The following is an 8,946-nucleotide window of genomic DNA, read 5'->3' as shown; positions in this document are numbered from 1 at the left end:
CCCACACAAGTAAGAAGCAAGATAAGAGCTCTCAAGATTGCACATCACAAGAATGATCTTATCTATTCATTTTCCAGTCTTTATACATGGCCTCAATTTTTGGACACCCTCCTTTTGTATTTGCCTAGATCGTCTGAGAGTGCAAAACGGAAAGAGAAAAGTGAACACATAGAGGAGACAAAGAGAGAATGTAGGTGAGAGAAGGAACAATGTAATTGCAATGGTTGAAGGTACAAGGCTATAATAGTTAGCCCCAACATGCAACTCTATATATCAGTGTGGGTATGAGACAATAGCATAGAGATGAGAGAATGAGGAGAGTTGGTTGATTATGAAGAATCAATGATGGATAATTAGAATGGGAGGATAGGCCACCTATATATAGACAAACTAGGGCCACAATAGGTAATAAAGTGGCTAGGCCAGCACTCCGAAGTGGGAGATGAAGGAGTGATCTAGCAGAATTTTGGCAGGTGTGCTGGTATTTTACCTCCCTTTCGGAGCCAATGGATGCATCAGATTGGCGGTCTGAGTAGCATAGAGGAATGTATTATTTTGTGTACGTTTTTGTGTACAATAGATTTATCTTCTTATAATGGAGAAATAACTGACAAGCTTCAATTCTATGAGTATTATTCTACGTCTTCTATTTCTTTCTATGACTATTCTTTCATATCTTCTCTTTCTTTCAACCCCTTCTCTTTCGCCTACTCCACTCCTTGAATCTCCCTTTACCTTGTTGTCTCTTACCCCCGCAGTAGACTTTCGACCGCAAATGCTCCGACAATGGTGAACCTGACATGAAAGTTGGCAGCAGAGGTGTGTAAAGATGGAAGATTCTACAACTTCAAGTAGTGGTGATGCTTTGCAACAAATGATTGCTTTGTTGTAGCAACAACAACAACAATAGTTGTTGTTACAACAACAAATGCAAACTCGGCAGGAAGCAAAAATAATTGATTCCTTAGCTGTGAATGCATTGCAGGCAGTGAGACAAGAATTGAAGCAGTATAAAGGTCAAAATGTTTTGGCCTTCGTCCGGCTGTATGAATAAAAGATGTTGTTTCATGGGGTATCACAGTATGCATGGAGTCATGGTGAGCTTACCTCCATGCCCGATCGAGTTGCCTCCTCTCCCGAGCACTCTAGTAGCTCCACGATCCAAGTGCAAGCGTCAAGTGAGCTCGATCCTCAAGCTCCACACTCCAAGCTCCATTGTCGCCGCGAGCAAGAGAAGAGAAGAGAAGAGATGAAGAGAGGAGAAGATGGAGAGCTTCTCCACCATGGTCCCTCACCCTCACACACTCACTCCCTCGCACTCTCACACTCCCTCTCTCACAAGCACAAGCTCAAGAAGAAGAGGAGGAGGAGGAGGAGAGCTACCTTTGGCCACACACAAGAATGAGCTTCTTCATTCACTTTTTGCCTTTTATACAAAACCCTAACCCTAATCCCCTTTGGGCGGTCATTCCCTTATCCCCTTTTTTACATGGCCAACCGTGCTAGACCCTCTTTCCCGTTGTTCTCCTATCTTCCTAGCTTCCTTCCTAATCCACATCTACCTTTACAATTTGCATAGAGCGCTTTTACAAAATAAATCATGGTGCGGCTTGTGCTCTTTTACAAAAGTATTGACTTGCACTTTTTCTTGTGCGCCTCTCTCCTTGGTTTAGGACTTTTTTGCACTTCTTGTGTTTTTGGATTTTTCTTGGCATGCCTTTGTCTTCCGTTTCACTTTTGCCTTGGCCTTGTCTTCTGCTTTAGATTTTTCGATTTTCCATCTTGTTCTTTTAAGAGTTAACATACTCTCTTGCTGCAGTCACCTTAGATTCTTCTTTGCACTCTATCCTACAACATGGGATTTCCCTCCAATCAATGCATGTCATTTTATGCTTTGTAGCAAAGCATTTGCTAGATCACTCATAGATGTGTTGTACAAGGTGATAGTTCATTTGAAGCCCTTACTTGCTAACTAGCTTCCATGCACATTCTTTGCCAAGTTTGTAGTTGGTAGATAAGCAATGTCCTCTACCGATGTGAGAAAAGTATAAGACCACATTTTACCGCTTGGTCTTAATAATAGAACTCACCCTAAAAAATGTCTTCTTTAGCATGGATATTGGAGATGCCACGAACTAAGCCAACAATCTATTCCAAGAATATTGCAATTTGTAACCTTTCCTATGAATCATATTTTGTAGTTGCATCATCTTTTGTTGATGCACATATTCACATGTAGCACAAAATGCTTGTGTTCATCTTGGAAATTTATATGCACATACCAAGAGGTGTGTATGTTGAGACTTTGTTCCCAATGAAATAAGTAAGATCTCTCCCTTCCTTGCATGACATTCTTTAGTCCATTATTAAACTTCTCCAAACTTGTCAATTACTTCATTTAGTTATGACCAAAACAAGACTAGTGCATCTATATCTTCTTGTTTCATCCCACATACAACCAACGTCATCAACTCTCATATGTTGCAAAAAGATTAACCATAAATTGAACTGTATGCAATAACACAATCTCTACATTCATGTGATAATTGGAATAAAATAAGAGTACTTACCTTGAGCCACACACATGCTGCCTGGGTGGTTTAATCATTAATATGAAGCACACAGTCAAAGCATATCTAACTATTGTGCAAGCCTCCAGTGACATTCCCTTGCATGGGATTCACTAGATCAACCCCCCTTAACACTAGCCCTATTGTTGGCTTTTTGAGGATGAAGTACCTACTATCACTATCAATGGTTTAACCAAGAAAGAGCCTACCATGGAAAAATCCATAGACACAGTGCTAATTTAACTTCAAAACATGTGACTTGATCCCTTGATCACTCTTCACGCTTGTTGTACAAACCACATATTTGAACCTATATGCTTGGAATAGTCAAGTTTAGGTAAATTTCGAGATACTCTACCACAATGTTAACACAAACTTGGTAGTTGAGCAACTTCATCAGAAGCATATGTTACCTATTCTTTCAAATAATTGGTTGGAGCTCCTCCAACATTGTTAAGATTTTGATGTTAGTCAAGGAATTTCGATGTTAGTTAAGATTTTTAGGCATTTGTAAACATTAGAGTTCTCTTTAGGCCCTTAATTAGACATGCCTCAAGGTATAAATATACATTTTACTTCAAGCCTCACATTAGACTATCACTTTAAATCCCTAGTTTGTCCAAGTCCTCCCATGACTGAGCACTCATAACATTATAGCATAGGAGGCTTTAGATCTTGTATGCTTGATCCAATGGATATGTAGAAGACTTGCATACTCTAGAATCAAGGAAAAAAATCTCTAATTACTTTTTATGCTATCTTGTCCTTGAATTCCTAAAGTGACACTTTATTAAGCCTTGACCACTTGGACCCCAAAAGACTAGACTTGTTACATTGAGAAGGAGATTTAGGAGTTGCAGTGCCTTATATTGGAGCTAAGAACCTTGAAGTTACAAATGCAGGAGGTAAAAACTTACAAGGTACAAAAGAAAAACTCAATCTTGACCATCACTCTCTCAAAACTTTGGAAGCCTTACAAATACTAACATGCTTAGTGTTCCCTTGACATAACAATTAGGTAGAAGCTTGAAACCAAGCTACATGATGTAAAGAAGGAGGCATTGGGTTCTCATCATAAGTTAATTACATAGTAGAGCTTGAACATTTAAAACACCTTGAACGTCACTAAAACAACCCAAATCCTCAAACTTGGACTGGCATATATCTTAGAGGCACCTCTTGAAAGATCACCTTGTGCACCTCAATCTCACTGGCTCTTGTTGCTTATGCATCTTGCCCTCATGAAAGACAACATCATGGCTACAGATAACCTTCTAAGCCCATGGATCCCAAAGATGATAGCCCATCTCACCTACATCAACATACATAAGAAAGATGCATTTGATGAACTTCAAATCTAGCTTGTTGTGTTTGTCTTTGGGTATATGGTAGAATACCTCATATCCAAAGTCTTGCAAATGGGTATATGAGGGAGCTTTACTAGACCATATCTCCTTTGAAACTCTACCACCAAGAGCAATGCATGGGGTATTAATCAAATGAATATCAACAGTAACTACCTTAGCCCAAAGTGTGTGTTGTAAGCTAGCTTGACTAAGCATACTATGGATCGTTTCTTAAATAGTCCTATTCATGTGCTTTGCAACACCATTATGGAGTGGGCTGTAAGAGACCATCAATTGACACTTAACACCCCTCTCATCATAAAGTTTCTCAAAACCACATGGGGCATATTCACCCCCATTGTTAGATCTTAGGCATTTCAACCTATGCCTAGATTGGCTCTTAACTATTGCAAGAAAGTGCTAAAAACTAGGCTTTTTTTTTTTGTTTCTGCTTTATGGATATGCCTAGATCTTATGCAAATAATCATAAATGGATGTAATGAAATACTTAGCACCACCCAAGGAGGATTGATAGGGCATGGGACTACAAATATCGGAATAATGAATGAGAGCGAAAGGCTCACTCATGCATATAGTGCTTGAATTTATATGTGTGTTACAAGTCTATCTGCCATATAAACAATGATCACATGAATCAAAACATGAAAATTCTAGGGGATGAGAGATACTGCAAAGAAGTCAAGACTTTCATTCCTTTAAGAAACATACGTTCAAGATGGTGATGCCAAAGAGATACATGTGGAAGATTAGTCACAATCAAAACATGACTAGTAGTGTCAAATACAAGGCATATAGACTGCCATTCTTGGCACCTCTATCCAAAATGAGATTTCTGTGAGTGATTTTCCATGTAAAATATCCAAAAAGACATAATATTCAACATCATCAAACTATTCTATAGAGATAAGGTTTTTAGTCAAAGCTGGCATATACTTCATGCAAGACAAATGAAGTAGCAATAGGAGTAGCAAAACTGTAAATGAACATCACTAATGCTAATAGTATCACAAACATGATAATCTCAAATCTCACAAAACTTGTCATAGGATGATAGGTATAGAAATAAGCACAATGCAGGGTGACATGAAAGAAAGCCCTTGAATTAAGCAACCGACATTGAGGAAGCCTTCGAATTAACCAATCAACACTAAGAGAAAGATGACTGAGTGTGTCATTCAACAGGATATTTGGTGAAGAAGTAGCCAAAATGTATTCATTAGAATTGTTCTTCAATGCGTTTATCCCCTAAATCTGGTGCACAGATTGGATGTTATATGTGCGCATAGTGAGCGCCGGAAGGTCTCCAAGAACAAAAGAACTCTACTTTTGCACAAAGAACAAGGAAGAAAGCTTGCACGACATGAAGCAAGAGACTAATTGGGTACAATTTCCCCCCATGCCTTGTGTGAGCGCTTTACAAAGCATATATTTGATATATTATTCATCTCCAAGCTCAAAAAATAGCCCAATTTACAATTAGCACTCTTTAGCTTTTGTGTTTGCTTTTGTCCCACTAAAGAATTAAAGCTATTGGGTGCCCAAAGAGTCGAGCGGTACCCAAATACAATGTTCAATACAAATATTTAAATCGTGCACCCATGCACATACAAAAATAATAAATAAATGTCAAGCACTTCAATACATAAGTGCATCAAAATATTGGCGCCATACCTAAGATGCGCGCCCATAAAAAATGATAATAATTTGAATACACGCTATCCTCCAGTGCTTTCCAACGTCACTGCTGCCTGCTCTACACATCAACTAAAGTATTCACAATTGTTAGAAAATAATAAAATTAAATCGACAAAAGTGAATACCTAGCAATCTTCAGCTACAAAATAAATAAATTGGTTAGAACTCAATCCTAACCTTAATTTATTACAAGTGCGCACTCTAAACTCATAAACATCTATTAATTTAAATATGTATTTTGTAGAATCACCCGCTATGGAATCACCCACTTGCACATTAAATTAACAAGACGCTCGAAAAGGACAGACGTCTCCATCAACTTTTCACACAAGGAATCCACCTTGTGTATGAGCCCCGGCAATAAATAAAAATTTTACGGAATCCACCACAAAACCTCACGGAATCCACCATGGAATATGCATCATGGCATCAAAATCTTGATGGCAGATTTTGTGATGCTACAATCATTTGAAGTCTTAGCATTATCATGTGCTTTTCCCTTGCCTTTATCTTGCTATCCTAGCACATTTTATGGCACTGTGGTTGAATATGACCTTGCTTCTCACCATAATGACATGTAAGATGTAACTTGGGACTATGAGTTTTAGTGCAACCCTACCCACAAGATCTAAACTTTGACTTGCCATGCTGTATTTTCGTATCTGCCATCATTACAGTCTTTAATAGTGTGTATGAGAGACACATGCTACATCAATATTCATTTATTAGTAAAGCGACACCCTCTACATCTTTGAGCATAAAACTATTTGTAGAAACACTTTTGGCAATGCAACAAGTATCCCAAGACTCAGGAAGATGATAAGCAAGAACACAACACTAACATTTTTCTCAAAGGTAATCCCTTGCAAAGTAAGCTAATTGGAAATGGAATAAAACTTATTCAAATGAGAAGACATAGCACTGCCTCTCTTCATACAAATATCCATGCATTTCTTAAGACAATACAACTATGAAGTAGGGCTTTGCTTAGCATAGAGATTACATATCTTCTCCCATAACTTCTAAGCACCATCCTCATTTTCATTGACATTAAAGTAAACTTTCTTTGACAAAGACAATATCATGGTGGATTTGCATAACTCATCGAGATTAGCCCAAGCCTCTACATCAAACTCTTTGAGCTTTATCCCCTTATTCTTCAATAGTCTAATTTGCTTCTTTTGAACCAAAAATTACCATATTTGAGTCCTCCAAGTTATTACCATCCAACTTGTCTATATTGAAAATGGCACTATCCTTAGAAGCACTTGAAGCAGATATCATTATTGTGAATGCAAAGTAAAGATTGAATGGAATATTGTAAGAACAATAAATCAGCCCAAAACTGAATGCAAGAGGTGAGGTGCAATACAATGTATGGTTGTCCACAAAATGAATACACTAAAGTGCTCAAACTTATTGGGGCTTAAAGGTCACATGTTACTAGCCACCTACATTTACTTGTATTTAGACCCCCATACTTGTACATTGTTGCAGGTGATCGATGCCCACCACTCTCACTTTATTCTTTATTCTTTTAGAAACAAATAGAATAAGGGAAGTCAAAGAAAGAAAAAAAAGGGGGTGTCTTGAATTACCACTAGTGGATAACAAATTGAACCAATTAGTATTAATGTAGACCAATCCACCAAGTTCTTCCAATTCACACAAGAGATGAAGAAAAAGCATAGAGAATACATGTTCCGACATGCTTTTAATGATTTTAAAGCAAATGAAGATATCATATCTCAAAAGGCATGCAATTTGGTAGCATGGAGACTTCTCTAAAGGTTTTAAAATGACATCATTTTTTGCAAGTATATTTGTGATGCTCTCTTGTTTTTGTGTTTTCAATAAGTAATGAGATAACTATGGAAGATTCATATGCTGATAGTTGGAAATTAGATGCTACAAAATATGCCAAACGAATGTAAGGATTGAGTAGAATTGGAGGGGGAGGAGTACATGCATTAGGATTAATAGATTGAGCAGCAATGGGATGAGGAGGTGTACAAGAGATGCTCTATCTTCCTTGACTACCCCAACGGAGAATCTCCATCCCATGAGAATCTAAAATACTTAAATAGAAAAAAATGAATAAGATAAAGCTAACAAAAGCTATAGTTATTTATAGTTGCATTTTACATGGCACTTTTTAGTATGTAACCCATGTGTCCCCTTCTAATAAAGTATGGGTGGTGCAAGGATTGAAAAATGGATTGAAAAAAGCAACCAGACACCTAATATCAAACAACAAAGAAAGAGTGGAAATCATCCCACCTCACCAATTAGCTTGGTTTCTCCAGTCTCACAAGGTGCCACAAACATGTGTGATGGAGAGGGTGTGGAGGGACATAGGGTGATTGAGACCACCAAGGCCACCATAGTTCCCTCATCACAAAAAACAACCCAAGAGAGTGGTAGGGGTATGAAAGATGTATAAGATAACATTGCTTATGTTTCTACATTTTCATTCTTACGGCTCAAAATTTTGAATGCTATAAATTAAGATTTCACTTTTTTTAAAAATGGAAGTGAAAATAGAAAATGAACTATATATTGTTGGCATGCAAAGAACAAGGGAGGGTATTCTTCCAAATCTTGTAGTAGAGACTAAACTCAAGCCCACAAAGACATAAAAAAGTAGCATGGTTTTCATTTATTTGTATTATTCTTGCGTGGTGGGGAGCACAAGAGGGACTTGAAGACATAAGATTGCAATCCATTCAAATGCAAGAACACGAGCATGTAGCTAGTAAGGTTCAATGTGCAATGATATGTGAGTTCTTAATTCTATCCCTTTTTTATATAATTAACAACAACATTTTGAGGGTTGTAGAAGAGGAATGGAATGAGGAGATTTAATTAATAATGCTTGAGGAGGCACCTATATATATAGGTGTGCAAACATGTAAACTATGTGTATAACAGTACATACAAGGTAATATTTAGTTTTGTTTGTAGTAGAGAGCCATACTAGTAGTTATGTGGACCCTCACATGTTAATGCATTCCACCATTTATTGATGACAAAGGTGGAGTGGTGCATTGTCCTCTATGACATATTTGAAATAGCAAATGCATTAAAAAGTGATCCACCAAGTGGATCTTTAGCTAGATTAGAGGAGGCATTGGAGGAGGTTGACCAATGCAAATTTGTCAAGGTTGGTTAAGAAAGAACACATATTGCCTATGACATCATGGTGGCTCTTCTATCTAGCAACAATATAGTGTACCTACCTGATCACTGTGCTAAAATTAGGTGCATTCCTGAAAGTCTCACTTAGAGGGGGTATCTATTGATGTAATGTATCT

The sequence above is a fragment of the Lygodium microphyllum genome, chromosome 27 (assembly GCF_053477565.2).
Source record: "Lygodium microphyllum isolate KBCC chromosome 27, Lygodium_microphyllum_v1.1.10, whole genome shotgun sequence".
NCBI lineage: Eukaryota > Viridiplantae > Streptophyta > Polypodiopsida > Schizaeales > Lygodiaceae > Lygodium > Lygodium microphyllum.
Note: the sequence above shows the minus strand (reverse complement) of the source record.